A 16666-nucleotide genomic window follows, 5' to 3' on the forward strand; every position below is an offset into this window, starting at 1 on the left:
CATTCATAAAAAGCTAAAAAGATTCTAGCAATTAAACAAATCACCCTTTGTGTCAGGTTTTTATTATTTTACCATCACAAAAGAGATACAAGACACCGATAGCAAAGACAGACACAAACACTCTTTTGTTCCTCTGACAATCAAATCATTAAATAAAAACAATCTGGTATAAACTTTGTCACATGTAAATTATGAGTGAGTCTGGTGTGAATATAATTACAATGTTTTGTTTGGTGTAATGCACTAATTGTGAGACAAATTTCCTTATGGACAATAAAGATTATTATTATTATTATTATTATATCTTGAACACACGTTGTCAGCGAGTATTTCCGCTTGTCTTTAAGAGTTCCCTAGTGCTATTACCTGAGCCAGCCTGGAAAACCAGTAACTTGGCAGAATTTAAGCTATAGGTTAACATGCATGACTAGATGCATGACGCGTAGGATGTAATCATCTTCTTTTTTGGAAGTAACGTCTGTATTATATAAGATAAGATAAGAGTTAAATAAATAAATAGAAGTAGAGAAACAGTTTGCGCACTAACTTATAAGTCCGGATCTATAGCCTTATTCTTAGAATTGTTTGTATACTTTGTGTCTATGTATACATTCGCTGGCCAGGATTTTTTCGAGAGGGAGGGGAAAAAATTGAGACAGTTACCAAAAAAAGCCTTCATTTTAATCTACTAGTTTTGACATCTTCAAAGCAAAGTATTCGCTCTTACAAAAAACTAAATTTTATAAAGGAGAAATGGTCCTTTTAAAAAGTACTTTAAAAATTTTACTAATTAAAAAAAAAATGTCTTTGACAGAAATGTACATTGATAGAAACTAAATAAGTGCAATAATAGCATTGATAATTTTTGAATACTCCAAGATGAAACAAAGTGGAACATATAGGCTATATGAAAAGACTTTATAAATTAAATCCGATCATCGCCCTTAGTGCACTTTGGTGTCAAAAAAATCTTTTGGGAAAAACAAAAAACATATCTAAGGGGAAAAAACTCCGCACTTACAAATATATCGATCAAGAATGTAGACGTTATTAGCGAGTAAAGAGCTTGGCTTACGAATCGACGTCGCGGGTTCGAATCCTGGTGAAGACTGGGAATTATGTTTGGATCTTTTGGTGCCTCTAAACCTACCCAGCTCTAATTGTTACCTGACATTAGTTGGAGAAGTAAAAGCGGTTGGTGGTTGTGCTGGCCACATGACACCCTCGTTAACCGTAGGCCACAGAAACAGATGACCTTTACATTATCTAACCTAGAGACAACAAGGTCTGAAAGGGGAAATTTTTTACTTTTTTTTTTGTTTTCCTTTTTCGTCATCAAACAAAATAATCAATGACCAAAAATTGATTGGCTAATTTGTTAATTATATTTTATTGATTTTCGTTTTGTAATCTACAAATAGATAACATCTTATGTCATAAAATACAGACATTATTTCAAAAAAGAAGATGATTACGTCCTACGCGTCATGCATGTTAACCAACGGGTTAAATTCTGCCAGTAATTGGTTTTCCTGGCTTACTCAGGTAGCCCACTCCATGCTCAAATAGCACTAGGGAAGCGGAAGCAATTTTACAAATTTGTCCTAGCATATGGAACGAGGAATGTGCCTTTATTTTTCTGTCTTTCTGAAGATTTTATTAGATTTTGTTTTTGTATTTGAAGATTATGGTTCAGTGTTTTATGTATAATTGCTACTTTACATTTGAGTCTTCTCTCTTGAAAGCTTTCTAAATTTAGTGATTTTACTAAAGATGTTACTCTAGTCTAATGTGAATATTCGTTTGTTATGAATCTCACTGCTCTATTTTGTGTCTGTTCCAGTTTCTTAATGTTTTCTTGAGTTGAGGGGTCCCAAACAGAGGATGCATATTCTATTATTCGCCTAAGCAAGGTTAAATAAAATTTTAGTTTTATGTTCTTATCTGATTTGTAGACATTTCTTTTTAATAAACCCTAATGCTTTGTTTGATTTGTTGATAGTTTCATCAATATATGGATTTTTAGTTTTTAGTCTGTCTTACTGGTTTACCATGAATAAGATAAGTGAAATTAATTTGTTTTAGTTTGTTTGTTACTCTCAGTAACTGACATTATTCTAGGTGAAAGGCATGTTCCAATTTGATTCCCATTTCTGTAATTCATCTAATTCTCTTTGTAAAATTTCTGTATCTTGTGTTGTTTTTATTGTTCTATATATTATGCAATCGTCTGCAAATAATCTGACTTTTGTTCCTGACATATGCAATTCGGTAAATCATTTATGTAAATTAGTTGACCTGTTGACCTAAGACTGTTCCTAAGGTGTTGATTTAGAACCATTTATTATTACAGTTTGTTCCCTCCCTATCAGAAAATCATTAAACCACTGATGCAATATTTCAACGTTATGAAAGAATGGCTGTGGGAGAAATAATGTTTACAATTATTTAAGGTGACAAAACCCGACACATTTAGTCATATCTGTAAAACTGTAAGATTAATTTCCTTTCTTGGTACCAAACAAAATAAGTAATTACCAATAATTAATTGACTTATTGTTTAAATTTTTTTTATTATTCATTCATGTATTGTCTACACCAATTAATAATTTTGTAAGGTTTCAACTTGATCCGAGAACGGTTGTGGGAGAAATAATGTGTGCAAACATTTTACCAGACAGACAGACAGAATGTGTTGATAAAAACTTTGTAATAATTCTTGTTTTCATAGCTTTTTTTTTTCCTTCCATGATCATTTTATGTAAAGGAGACTTGATCCACAGCCTTTTCAACCCGCGTCTCCAGTCAACCGTGACCGAGAGCAGTTCGCGCCGGGCTCGAATGATAAAACTTGTCGACCCCCTTCCCCACCCCTAAGACTGCGACGCACCAGACTTGCTAGGGGGGATCGTGTGTGGTCCACTTGGGGAGGTAAGGCGAGGTACGCAGCGCCCAGCAAGGTTCAAATACGGCATGTTCTGAAATAAACTTCTAAAATCATTTAACCCGGCGTTCTCTCATTGCCCCCCCCCCCCTGCCCCACCAACACCCACCGCCCCCCTCCAAACCAGAGAAACGTAAGAAGGTAAACAAAGTCACGTGATAATGACGTGTATCTCATGTTCACCAGCTCGAGCACAAGTTGAACATTGCCTCAGCAGGACTGATGACAAAAACATATGTCGGGAATTTCGTTCCGTTTCTTCCCCCTTTTGTCTTCGGCAGTTTTTTTGAAAAATTGTCTGTCAAGCTTTGTTAAGACACCAGGACTACACAACTATGGAGTCTCCCACGTAGACGCGTAGAGGGGGGGGGGGCGGTGGCATGATGCCCCCAAGTGGACGTTTTGCTAACTGCGCCTCTGCTCTCACGATTTATCTTTTGACAATTTTTTGTAGTCTGAATCAATCTAAATCCTTATTTTTAGCAGCCCCTAAAAAAGGGAAAAAAAGACGCTATTAGTTTTGTGTGGTTTGTCCGTCCGTGGGTTCGTCCGCCACACATGGAAGTGTCAAAAAACTAGGAAAGCGATTGAAAATATTATTTCCATATCTTGTAGAAAAGAACGTCCCATTGAATCAGCTATGACCTTCTTCTGACGACACACCGTTTCGCTTTTCTAAGTTAAATATGCAATACAATTTGTAAATATAGAAACAGACCTTAAAAAAAAAAAAAAAAAACAATATATGAAAGACATAGCATTTTTTATTGACAGCAGTAAAAGAAGATCATAGAGATCATAGAGGTGTTTTTTTTTAAAGGTAATAATTTATTTAGTTCTTCTTATAAAATACAGACGTTAAGAAGATGGTTACGTCCTACGCGTCATGCATCTAGTCATGCATGTTAACTAATGACTTAAGTTCCGCCAAGTCATTGGTTTTCCTGGCTGGCTCAGGCAACCCATTCCATGCTCTAATAACACTAGGGAAGAAGGAGCATTAGTACAAAAAAAGCTACCTAAATGCATATTATTTAAGTAACAAATGTAAAAACAACAACATATAATAACAAAACATTTTTTGAAGGGTGTTTATTGAGATAATAATTTTTGTTTGAAAATAAAATGTCAAAATCGGAATGATTTGGATATGGTTGATGAAGGTTTTAAGAGTGTGTTCATGCCCGTTACAACGAGTACCAATATCGAGTCGATTTCTTTGATTTGGGATGAGGTTCATTAACTTCATGACGGAAATGACCAAGTTAACTACAAAATCACAAATAGTAATAATAACCAATAATATGGTCATAATGCAGGATGTATGCAAACGCGACATATGTTTAAGCTACTCGTTTGTGGATATTTCCTGAAGCTGGTCCTGCGTAAGTATGAATTCATCTCCCATTTGGGATTGAGCTCGTCCACGCGCAAAAGGGTTCAATACCTATTAAGGAATATCCAAGTGAAGAATGTTTTTGAATCTTTGATTTAGGTCGTCATAGAAAAGTACCTAATAGACATGTTAAACAGTAGCGAGAGTAAAGTTGATTTTTATTCAACTTATCATATCGGATAAACTGGCGACGTTATTTTAGCTGTATACAATTTTTTTTTATTTCTGCGGACCCCCCTTGAGTCGACTCGCGCTGGGGTACCCAGACCACAGTGTCAAAGGTCTCACCAATTACTATTAACGAAACATGATATAGGATTAACATACATGCAAAGCAACTTTGAATTATTGGATCATCCGCTGCATGTAGTGACTTTCATATATTTCAGGAATTTCTATTCTTTAGTTAGGCTTAAATTAATCTATTTTATTTATTTATCACACATTAATTAATTTTTATTTTTTAAATTTATTTTTCATAGGGCTTTTTATTTGTGTGACAGTAAGTAACGCTACGGCAAAAGCACTGTATATATGTATATAAGTCATAGACCAGTCAGTCACCTACTAGTACCATGCCATTCACATTTGGATATATTTTAATTATAGAGAAAAAATATTTGTGTACAAAATTAAAACCAAACATTTGAAAAGGTGATTTATCCATGTAAACATCAGGTCATTTTGTAATGTATGTACTGAAACAACAAATACTAGTCTACCAATACCATGGCTTTATTCGACAAAATTAGACTACAGTAGACAGTGAATGAAACCAGCACGTCTCGCATAATACTGATGCAGTACTATACACACACACACACACTGGACATGAAACACACACACTGGACATGAAACACACACACTGGACATGAAACACACACACTGGACATGAAACACACACACTGGACATGAAACACACACACTGGACATGACCTTCTGACACGCTGGACGCACGCAGAAAATCAACTCAGTTACACTAAAATGTAGTAATGTAATTTAGTGGCATGTGTGGCTTCGGCTTGGCTTCCCAGCAAGGGTGCACGAGTTCAAATCCTGAGCAAAGTTGTGTTTGCTGAGCGCCTAAAAGTAGCAGGAAAAAAACTTCCTCCAGATGCTTCCCTCCTCCAGCTGCTCCACAAAAGAGATTGGACCCACAGCTCACCGAGCAGCTATAAGCATGAAAAATTGTGCGACATAGTCGCAATTAAATAGTAAAATAAGAATGTAATTTTGTAGCGCTGTGATAACGTGGTGTAATATATGTCATAGTAATATCTTGTACTGATGTAATGATTTATCGATGTAAGGGTGCAATACTGTGATGATGTATCGCTGTACTGATAATGATATTATTTTGTTATTCTATTTATTCATTTGTAACAGAGCATATATAGTAGACCACAGACGATGGGCGACATTGTTTACGCTGGTATTCTGGGCTTGACTTTTTTCTTCTCCTGTACTGAAAGCAGTGTGTCCACTTTGTCAGAGATTTAATTCTTATGCCAAGGCTTGAGCATTAATATATCAAAATAAGGCGGAATAGTGTCCGCCTGTTAATGCGGTATTGTTTACGATGTCAGAACTTTCTAACGGTCTTCAGTTACGAAGGATCCTCTGTCGTCTGCTACGTTTCAAACCACACCAGTCTCTCCCCAACCCTTCAATAATAAATCATGGTCATCCTACGCCCTAAGTCAGCTTCTGGGTTGTCAACGCGGAAACAAGGAAAGGCCACAAGAAGTCAATCTGTTTTAATGGTAGGGGCTCCGATTTCTTTTTGTGACAAGTGATTTCATTTCAAGTCGGACCCGGGATGTCACTTTCAAATGGTATAGGACAAATGACTGTTTTTCCGATCACATGAAGCCACAAACATAAAAAAAAGACATACACCATTAATTTAAAGCCAACAAGTAATTTCAGGCAACCAAACCAGAAGAGAAATAGATCTATATCAATGTTTTAACTCTTTCTCTCTGTAATTATTTACCACATTCTGGTGGAATCAACGCTGGTATTGTCAGTTAGGAGAGAAAGAGTTAATGTATACAGAAAAATGAATGTGTTACGACATCTTACAAAAAACAAACAAACACAAAAACATTATAATAAATAAGATAAAGAGATAAAAGAGAGAGATAAGAGAGTTGTTTGTGTGTGTATGAGAGAGAGAATAAAGAAAACAAAACGATAGAGAGAAAGAGATGGGACGAGCACTTGAGAAGTCTTAGGTCAACTACTGTTTCTATAAATAGCCTACCTAAATACATACGTTAAGTAAAAAAAAAAAAAAAAGCTAGATTACCTACTGTTGTGGTGTTTAAGTAATAAATGTAGATACTTGATATAACTATTATACTTTATTAGATCAAATCACTCACAGTCTGGATTGCGGTTCATTCACCCAACATATATTCAAGTACAGAACTACTTGATAACTCTTGTTCAACATGAAAATAGAATTTAATCCATAACATGAAGGGGCACACTCCATATGTCAACAGTACTACTGAGTTGTTGTCTTGCATACGCCATAAAAGAGTGAGTCGTTACTAACTGTAAATTATCCCATCATTCCTTATCCGGTTAATATCCCATAATTCACTAGTTGCGTCTAAAATAGTCTATTTATAGTCTCGTCAAATTCCAGATTAAACTAAACCTATAACTCTACAGATATTTGTACAATATATAAAAAAAACAAGATACAGACATGCTACAAACTGAATTACATGAAATAAACATATGGGTTTCGAATTTACGCTAAGAAAAAAATTATAATTATCAAGAAAAAAAATGATTTAAATTAAGTTGTTTGTTTTCAAATATTTTTGTTCTTATTTTGTAAATCATTCGATATTTAAATTGTACATTTTCTATTCGTTTTTTTTATTGCGCTCTGGAGAAGAGATTCAAACTACATTCTTATCTTCTTATCTTATATAATACAGACGTTACTTCAAAAAAGAAGATGATTACGTCCTACGCGTCATGCATTTAGTCATGCATATTAACCAATGACTTAAATTCTGCCAAGTCACTGGTTTTCCTGGCTAGCTCAGGCAACCCATTCCATGCTCTAATAGCACTAGGGAAGAAGGAGCATTTGTACAAATTCGTCCTAGCATATGGGACGAGGAATGTGCCTTTATCTTTGTGTCTTTCAGAGTATTTTATTAAATTTTGTTTTTGTATTTGAAGATTATGGTTCAGTGTTTTATGTATTATTGCTACTTTACTTTTGAGTCTTCTGTCCTGAAGGCTTTCTAAATTTAGTGATTTTACTAAAGGTGTTACTCTAGTCAAATGTGAATATTCGTTTGTTATGAATCGCACTGCTCTATTTTGTGTCTGTTCTAGTTTCTTAATGTTTTCTTGAGTTGAGGGGTCCCAAACAGAGGATGCATATTCTATTATAACATTTTAGTTTTATGTTCTTATTTGATTTATAGAAATTTCTTTTAATAAATCCTAATGCTTTGTTTGATTTTTTTGTAGTTTCATCAATATGTGGATTCCATGACAGTTTTTCATTTATTATAACACCTAGGTATTTTGCGTTTTTAGTCTGTGTTACTGGTTTGCCATGAATAAGATAAGTGGAATTAATTTGTTTTAGTTTTTTTGTTACTCTTAACAACTGAAAATTTTCTGGGTGGAAAGACATGCTCCAATTTGATTCCCATTTCTGTAATTCATCTAATTCTCTTTGTAAAATATCTGTGTCTTGTGTTGTTTTTATTGTTCTATATATTATGCAATCGTCTGCAAATAATCTGACTTTTGTTCCTGAACTAATGCAATTTGGTAAATCATTTATGTAAATTAAAAATAGTAGTGGACCCAAGACTGTTCCTTGAGGTACACCTGAGTTTACTGTTATCGGTGTTGATTTAGAGCCATTTATTATTACAGTTTGTTCTCTCCCTATCAGAAAGTCTTTAATCCACTGATGCAGTGGACCATTAATGCCGAAATATTTTAATTTTTTAAGCAAACTATGGTGGTGAACTTTGTCAAAAGCCTTAGAAAAATCTAGTAAGATAGCATCTATTTGTTCACTATTATCTAAACCTTTTGAAAAATCATCAATTAGTCCTATTAGTTGTGTTTCACATGATCTATATTTCCTAAAGCCATGTTGGTATGGTGTGAGGACATTATGTTTGTCTAAGTGGTTTATGATGTTGCTACATATTATGTGTTCTAGGATTTTACATGTGATGCTGGTAAGTGATACTGGTCTGTAGTTTCCTGGGTCAGATTTTTCTCCTTTTTTAAATAGGGGGGTGACATTAGCTTCTTTCCAGTCCTTTGGTACTCTGCCCTGGTTAAGTGAAGCCTGAAAGAGTATTTTGAACACTGGGGCTAGCTCATTACTTAGTTCTTTGAGTAATCTAGCTGGAATACCATCAGGTCCAGAAGCTTTATTTGGTTTGGTGTTGGCTAATAGTTTTTGAATTCCATTTTCTTGTACTACTATATCTTCTATGTTGTCTACTTGGTTCAAATTCAGTAATATGTCTTTGTCTCCTGGGGCTGAGAATGCTGATGCAAAGTATTTGTTTAGAATGTTTGCTTTAGTTTCATTATCATTATGTATTATGTTATGTTCATCTTTTAATGGCGCTACGCCTGTTGTTTCCATTTTCTTAGACTTAATGTATGACCATAGGTTTTTGTTGTTATCTTTAGATATTACATTGTTTATGTATTCACTCTGCAGCTGTCTGCTTACTTTTTGGGTTAAGTGTTTAATTTTTATATACTTTTTGTAAACTCTTTCTGCATTAGTTTCTTTAAATTTTCTATAGAGGTTTTCCTTCTGTTTACAAAGCTTCTTTAGTCTATTATTAAACCAGCATTTATTTATTTTGTTTGATGTGTATTTAGTTGGTATATGATTTTCTATAATGCTTTTAAGATGGTTTTTAATGAAATTCCAGAGGTCATCGACTGGTTGGTTAATGTCTTTTTCTAATAAGAATGTTTGTTGAAAGTTTAATGCAGCTTGGTGTAGTTGTGTTAGGTTACATTTATTCCAGAGTAAGATTTTTCTTTTGGGTTTTCATCGCATGCCGACTGTGAGAACTATAAGAGACAGTTTTAAAAATAAAACTAATGCACAAATTGTAGATCTAAGACAAATTTCCTTATGGATAATAAAGATTACGATCCGACCCGCGGCGTTACATACGCCCCCCTTTTTTTTTTCTGAGCCTCACTCTCTGTCATCGCGAAGGTTACGTGGGAAAACTCTAGTCCGACTTGCAGGAATAAAAGAGTTATCTTTCCATGACTTTTTCATCATGGTGTCCCGAATGGTTGGGCCACGAAGAGAATTATATGTATAGATTATTATTATTATTATTATTATCATTATTATTAACTTCTAATACTGGCTAGAAAAGAAATCCTGCTTTCAATAATTAAAAGTTTTGACAAGTGTGTTTGCTTTATGCTTTACTGTTCATTTTCTATTTGGGGAAAAATTGATTAACTATGTAACATACTACGAGGCCAGATAGCTGAGTGATAAAGCGCTTAGCTTCCGATCAGTAGGTTCACGGGTTTGAATCCTGGTGAAGACTGGGATATTTTATTTTGAGTTTAATAGGAGAAAAATAAATGCGGCGGTTGGTCTTTGTGCTGGCATTATGACACTCTCGTTAACTTTGGGCCACAGAAACAGATGGCACATAGATGGCAAGGTCTGAAAGGGCAACTTTACTTTACTGTATATAAACCGTATCATATCCAGAGAGGCCAAGAAATATACAATTCATAAGTTTTAATATGTGAAACAAGTAAGATTCTTGGTAATTTCACATTTATTTACCAAAAAATTTTGAATTAGTAGTTATTAATTGTTATAAATTAATAATTTTAAACTGATAGCTATAAACTAAAATCTATAAACTAATATTTATAAATATCTGGTTAAGAAAGTATATCTACAAACAAACAAAAAACACTGTATATTCTGGTCTGTATTTAGTGAGCGATTCCAATTAAACATAACACCACATTTAGGAAGCCAAGGGGATACAACTCAGTTTATATCAGAATTTTGTCAAGTGCCTATCTGCCAGTGAGTCCTCCTCTGTCTACTTTTGTGTGTGTGATTTCTACTGTGGTGGAGACAGTGTTATCATGCTCATGAAATACTTCAAACTTTTTAATCTGGCACTAAAACATCTTGCTCGGAAGTCTACGTATCTAACGGTATCATTCAGTTCAAATAGATAATCCTCCTCAAATATTGTATAATGCAAAAATAATAAATTAACAAAAAGGTGATAAGAGATAGTATTTCGGTGTATCTGGTGTACGGAATTATGGGAGATTCGAGAAGTAATCAATACATACAGATCTATGTTTCTCGTGCACAATCAGATTTTATATGTTATATTCTCAGGTAGCCTGAAGGCAATAGACGTTTATTTTAGCGTCCTGAACATAAATTAGTTTACCGCGATGATCCCAACATATTCACTTCTTTAATGATGTTAATACTATATCGATATGTTGAATAGATAAATGGTCATTTTAAGCATTACACATAAGGATAAAAAAACAAAACAAAAGGCCGAACAATCACTAGAAGGTAGTCGACGCTGATACTGAATTTCGAGCAAGTTTAAAAACAATGAAGGGAACCATCGAATGTCAGCTAACGTCTATAAAAATGCGACTTATTTCTACGTTGTCCTGGAAGTACATGTAATTCCGTTTACGACGACTTCTATTTTGTTCTCTCTAAAACCCGATCCTAGTTTTTACTAGTCACGTCAGTGTCACTAAGTCAAAACTTCCCCCTATTTCCGAAACAAATCATAAATTCCTAATCGTGCCATGACAATATATAAGGACTTCTTTATTTCACTTTCAGTCAAGGTGTTTCAATGGCATCTGTCGTCACAGAGATGTACACAGAAGCCTCTTTTATACGGCGCTGATTGTGTGTGTGTGTGTGTATGTTTATGTGTATGTGTGTGTGTGTGTATCTATGTGTGTGAGTCTTGTTCGTGTTTGTATCAATATTGTTGTAGCCTAGTTGTTGAAGACAACTGAAGTCAAACTGAATTTCCATTTGTTTGAACCAATAAAATTATTTTATGTTATCTTAATAATAATATCAATTTAGAAATATTTATATAAAAAAAACGCTATGTGCAAAAAAAATAAATATTTTGTGACATACAACTTATTACATATTAAATTAAATAATTAACATTATTATTATTATTAATAGCTTTGTTTAAAAAAATATGCAAAATGTTATTTAAAATATATATGCATCTATTCTTTTTAATGATACAATATGCTATAAAAATTGCAAGTAGATAACAACAGAAAATATTGTCAACTTCTATTCTCAGTATTTGTAAGGACTTAAATATTAGTATATCATAATTTTATTTCAATTTTGGAAAAACCGTATGGGGAGAAAAAAATAAAAGTCTCGGTAATTTTTTTCTTCGACATAAATAGTTTTTGGACAAGGTGAAACCTCAGTTATGCAAATATAATGCTCACTATGAAAAGAAAAAAACAACATTTTGAAAGTATCATATACTATAATTACAAAATATTAAAATTACAGTATAAAAAAAGCAACAAAGAAACTACAACTAAGAAAAAATACAGTATTCCTTATATGAACATGAGGCGAGGTGGTTGAGCGTTTTACTTTCCGAACCGGGGTCCGAATCCTGGGATTTTTATTTTCGGGATCTTCGGGCGCCTCTGAGTCCACCCAGCTCTAATGGGTACCTGACATTCGTTGGTTGTAAAGGCGGTTGGTCGTTGTGCTGGCCACATGACACCCTCATTAACACCGTAGGTAAATTAAGATATTTTATAGATAATAAAAAGAATACCTTTTGTTACATTTTATGTAAGAAAAAAAAACTAGACTTTTGTGTCGTCTTTGAAAGTAGATATCAATAAGTAGAAAACATTGTACAGGTTTAATTTACATTTACATCTAATTTACATTTACATCTAATTTACATTTACATCTAATTTACATTTACATCTATTTTACATTTACATCTAATTTACATTTACATCTAATTTACATTTACATCTAATTTACATTTAGTGTGGGTCTTATAACGGCAGTGAACAAAACTGGACCTAGACTGACTAGTGTAGTATTTTACGAGCCCTCACTTAATTATGTAGAATTTGAAATTTTAGTTCTATCTAAATTAATTCAACACTACCAAAGTTTTATCAAGTAAAAAAATCGCAAAAATTATATATATATTAATATATCAATAATATAATAAATAAGTTGGCAATAATTAATAATTAATTATAACAGAATTAATGTTTGCTTTTTAAGTCTATTTTTTATAAGTCTATGGTCTATTTCACATCTAGGGTCCATAAGTTAGTGACAAATATGATTTTCGGATACATAGAGGGTTACTGAAATATATTTTAAAGTATATAGATATTCAAATAATACATCTTTTAATTAAAAATATTTATTAGTATTAATAACAAACTCGAGCTAATGTTTAGGAGGTCTCCAGAAAAGTTTGATCCAAAAGCTATAAATTGTGTAGATTCTCTACTAGCTGTGAATATCTTTTAACAATTATTTGAACCAAGTTGCTATTTTTCAACAATGCCAAAATAACTTTTTAAAAATTTGCAACCCCATTTATAAATGTTAAATTAATCAGTAGTTACCCGCAGTTTTAATTCAGAAAATTTTGTTTGGTAATTGTAATATAAACACAGGCGGATAGCTATAGCTATAGAACATAGAAAAACCGTATGGCGAGAAAAAAATTTTTTTTTCTTCTACATAAATAGTTTTTGTACAAGGTGAAACCTCAATTATGCAAATATTATGTTCACTATGAAAAAAAAACATTTTGAAAGTATCATATAATTACAAAATATTAAAATTACAGTATAAAAAATTTAATTGTAAAAAGAAATAAATATATGTAAATTAATAGTAATAATATTATTCATTTTGTAGTAGTTAGATTTTTTGCAACATTTAATAGCAAATGGCATTTTATAAAAAAAACTTCTAATTGATTCAGTATACCCAGTAATGTGAACACAATCTGGCTTTACGGGTTTATTTTAAATTGGCAATACTAAACCATAGGGCATCACACCATAAAAACTTTAACAACGAACGTGAACTTGTCATTTAGGTGACACAACGAGGCGCCCCCCCCCCCCCACTACACACACACACACAGATATTATACATTTGTGAGAAAAGGGTTAAAAGGACAACATCAACAGAAATGTCTGTCTACCAGCCTACACGTTTACATGTCAATGAAGCACAAGGATAGCGATATATCTAATACATCGAATTATTTAAACTAAAATTTGAAAACAGAACGGATTTAAAAATATTAATAACTCAATTTCATTTTATAATCTGTATAAAATTTCATATATTTATATATTATTTATTTATATTATATTTGATTGACTTTTGATAATAAAATACGGTCTTTAATAGAAAATGTATAGTCATTTATATTAGAAAACATTTCTTTATAAAGTAATTTAGAATAACATGTAAAGACCAAAACATCATCTCCTCATAATTTATATATGTAAATTACTAATTAGAATAAAAAAAAATACGTGACATATTTTAATTTGTATAGATATCTTTCGAATTGCTGGAATGTTTATTATATTCTTCGATAAAAGTGTAAAGAAGCAAACTAAAAGTATAAGTATAAGATTATAAGACTATAAGAGTTTTGTTGTAATGATTCGAGTACTATCATCCTAATTTAGACCCTAGTTAGTCCATACAGTGTTCCTCTTGTAGCATCCCTCTTTCTTTTTAGTCAAAATGTCGTTAATCATCGCGTCATAGTTTTATTATGAAAATGCAATTACAATTAGTGCATTAAAGAAAAGCTTTTTTACAACAACAATTACTATCTAGATAAAATATTGTTATATGTCATAATGAGGTGGCCGGAAAATAGATCTAGATATTATCTGCAACTATTGATATTCCCTTGTAAAAGTGGTTTAGTTTATTGCCATAATTTTAAAAAGCTGCTTATGAGCTGTTATTTTATATCATCGTAATGTAGGGTTGTCGTTACTTTACTTTGTAACGTAGTCCGGTGGAGATTATTATTTATTAAATGTTTCTATGCTTATAAAGAAATACAAACTTGAAAGTATCTAGGTTGAGTACAAGTAGAATATGAACATTTGATATTAAATTAGGTCAAGATAGTTTAGGAATGATGTGCAATTGTGAAAGTATTTTTCCTGTTAGTCTCCAGATGACACAGTAAATAGACTAGTAACACAACTAGTCATGTCAGTGTTACAATTGTGTCTAGATGACACAGTAACTAGACTAGTAACAAAACTAGTCATGTCAGTGTTACAATTGTGTCTAGATGACACAGTAACTAGACTAGTAACAAAACTAGTCATGTCAGTGTTACAATTGTGTCTAGATGACACAGTAACTAGACTAGTAACAAAACTAGTCATGTCAGTGTTACAATTGTGTCTAGATGACACAGTAACTAGACTAGTAACAAAACTAGTCATGTCAGTGTTACAATTGTGTCTAGATGACACAGTAACTAGACTAGTAACAAAACTAGTCATGTCAGTGTTACAATTGTGTCTAGATGACACAGTAACTTGACTAGTAGCACAACTCAATTGAGACACATTAACACTATTTAAGAATTCACCATAACATTACTTAACTTTCTATCACAATTCTTATACACGGCCATAATTATCATGCAATAAATGTCAAGATTTCCTACAATAGATCTAAATCTAGAAGATCCTGTTTGTTTTGCATTTCTTTCTAATATTCCTTCAGAATTAAAGATGATCACATCCTAGCCAACACCACCCGAAGGACGGGGGAGGGGGGGATGGCAGAGGGCAGGGTTTGAAAACGTAACCGTGGAGAAAACATTCCAAAGCGCATACCACAAGACAGTGCAGCCTTCAATGCTTAATATTTTAATAAATAAGTAGCTACTTTTAGTCATAGTTGATGTTTCTGTCAGCTACGTTTATTATTTCAAGTTATTATTTTCGCAAAGCAAAATGTTTCTGACACAGACAGGTCATTTCTGTGCAATTATTATTGCAGTTATCACCGTGTATGACATGGTTGTTTAGAAATATCCTGTTTTAAAATTGAAGTGATTGTGAGGATGGATGCCTGGTCGAGCAGTATGCGCGCTAGACTGTCGTTTGGTCGTCTTGATGGCTCCGGGTTCATACCCACCCCCCGTCGTCCAGCGGGAGGTTTGGACTAGTAGATTATCGTAAAACTCTGGATGAACAACCAAAACATGTAAATCATTTCACAAACGATTTGATGCTGTCCAAAACACACTGAGCTAACACACTCAACTAGCACAATCAACTAGCACACTGAACTAACACACTGACCTAGCACACTCGACTAACACACCTTCATAAACACCTACATTCACATCTAAAGGCATGTTTAATTGTATTCACTAAATCTAGTTAGTGCGCAATGAAAAATAGTTCATTCGTTCCGGTGTCAAACTGCATAGCTCTAACCATCCAGGAAAACCAATGGCTAAGCAGTGCGAACGTGCCCAATTAACACAAACGACTATATGACTAGATTAACGACATAATTATCTTATCATTTGAAGGAATGTCTGTAATTTATAAGAAAAGATACAAATAGGCCTACACGAGTAGACTCTTCATTTAATTAGAAATGTATATTATTAATTGTATTACATTAGGCATCTTTCCAATATAATAATGTAATAATTAGTTCAACATAATCAATTAACAAACCTTAATTTGGCCTTGAATTAATTATCGATTCTTTCGATTCTATGTATTTCCACTTTGAGATTAATCCAAGCTAGAATAGTCCGGTCTCGGGGGGGTATCTCGGAGCTATCCAACACTCAGGAGTGTCTATTAAGTGGCTAAGCATCGAATGTACTATGTCCTCTTTGGGTATCGATTCCAAGTCTACTGCACCAATCTGGTTCTCGTGTTTAAATTTTTCTCTCCTCATTTACATAATCCAGCCTTTCGCCGCATCAATCAGGTAGCGAAACCATTGCTGTGAACTGGCGTTGATGCCTCCCCCTGGTGGAAGAAAAAGGGGGGCGACGGAAGGTGGGTGGTAGATGTACGCGAGTGTGTGCGTGATAGAGTGTCTGTGTGTGTGTGTTGCTCGCACCAAGTCCTGTTTCCCTTCCCGCCCCCCTCCCCTCTCCGCCACACACCCGTATCGTTTCGCGTGCGCGACGAGGCGGTGCGCGATGGTC

The 16666-nt window shown here is 33.5% G+C and overlaps 1 protein-coding gene across 2 annotated transcripts in view; it reads right to left on the reverse strand.

Annotated features, from left to right (window-relative positions):
- The window catches only part of LOC106061695 (uncharacterized), a 305818-nt gene extending 289388 nt beyond the window's left edge, over positions 1-16430 (reverse strand). For both annotated transcript variants that reach the window (XM_056043798.1, XM_056043799.1), the window contains exon 1: positions 16182-16430. The gene's annotated coding sequence lies outside the window, so the exon portion shown is untranslated. The remainder of the gene's footprint in view (positions 1-16181) is intronic.
- Positions 16431-16666: the final 236 nt, after the last annotated feature.

The sequence above is a fragment of the Biomphalaria glabrata genome, chromosome 10, assembly GCF_947242115.1.
Source record: "Biomphalaria glabrata chromosome 10, xgBioGlab47.1, whole genome shotgun sequence".
In the NCBI taxonomy this organism is placed as follows: domain Eukaryota; kingdom Metazoa; phylum Mollusca; class Gastropoda; family Planorbidae; genus Biomphalaria; species Biomphalaria glabrata.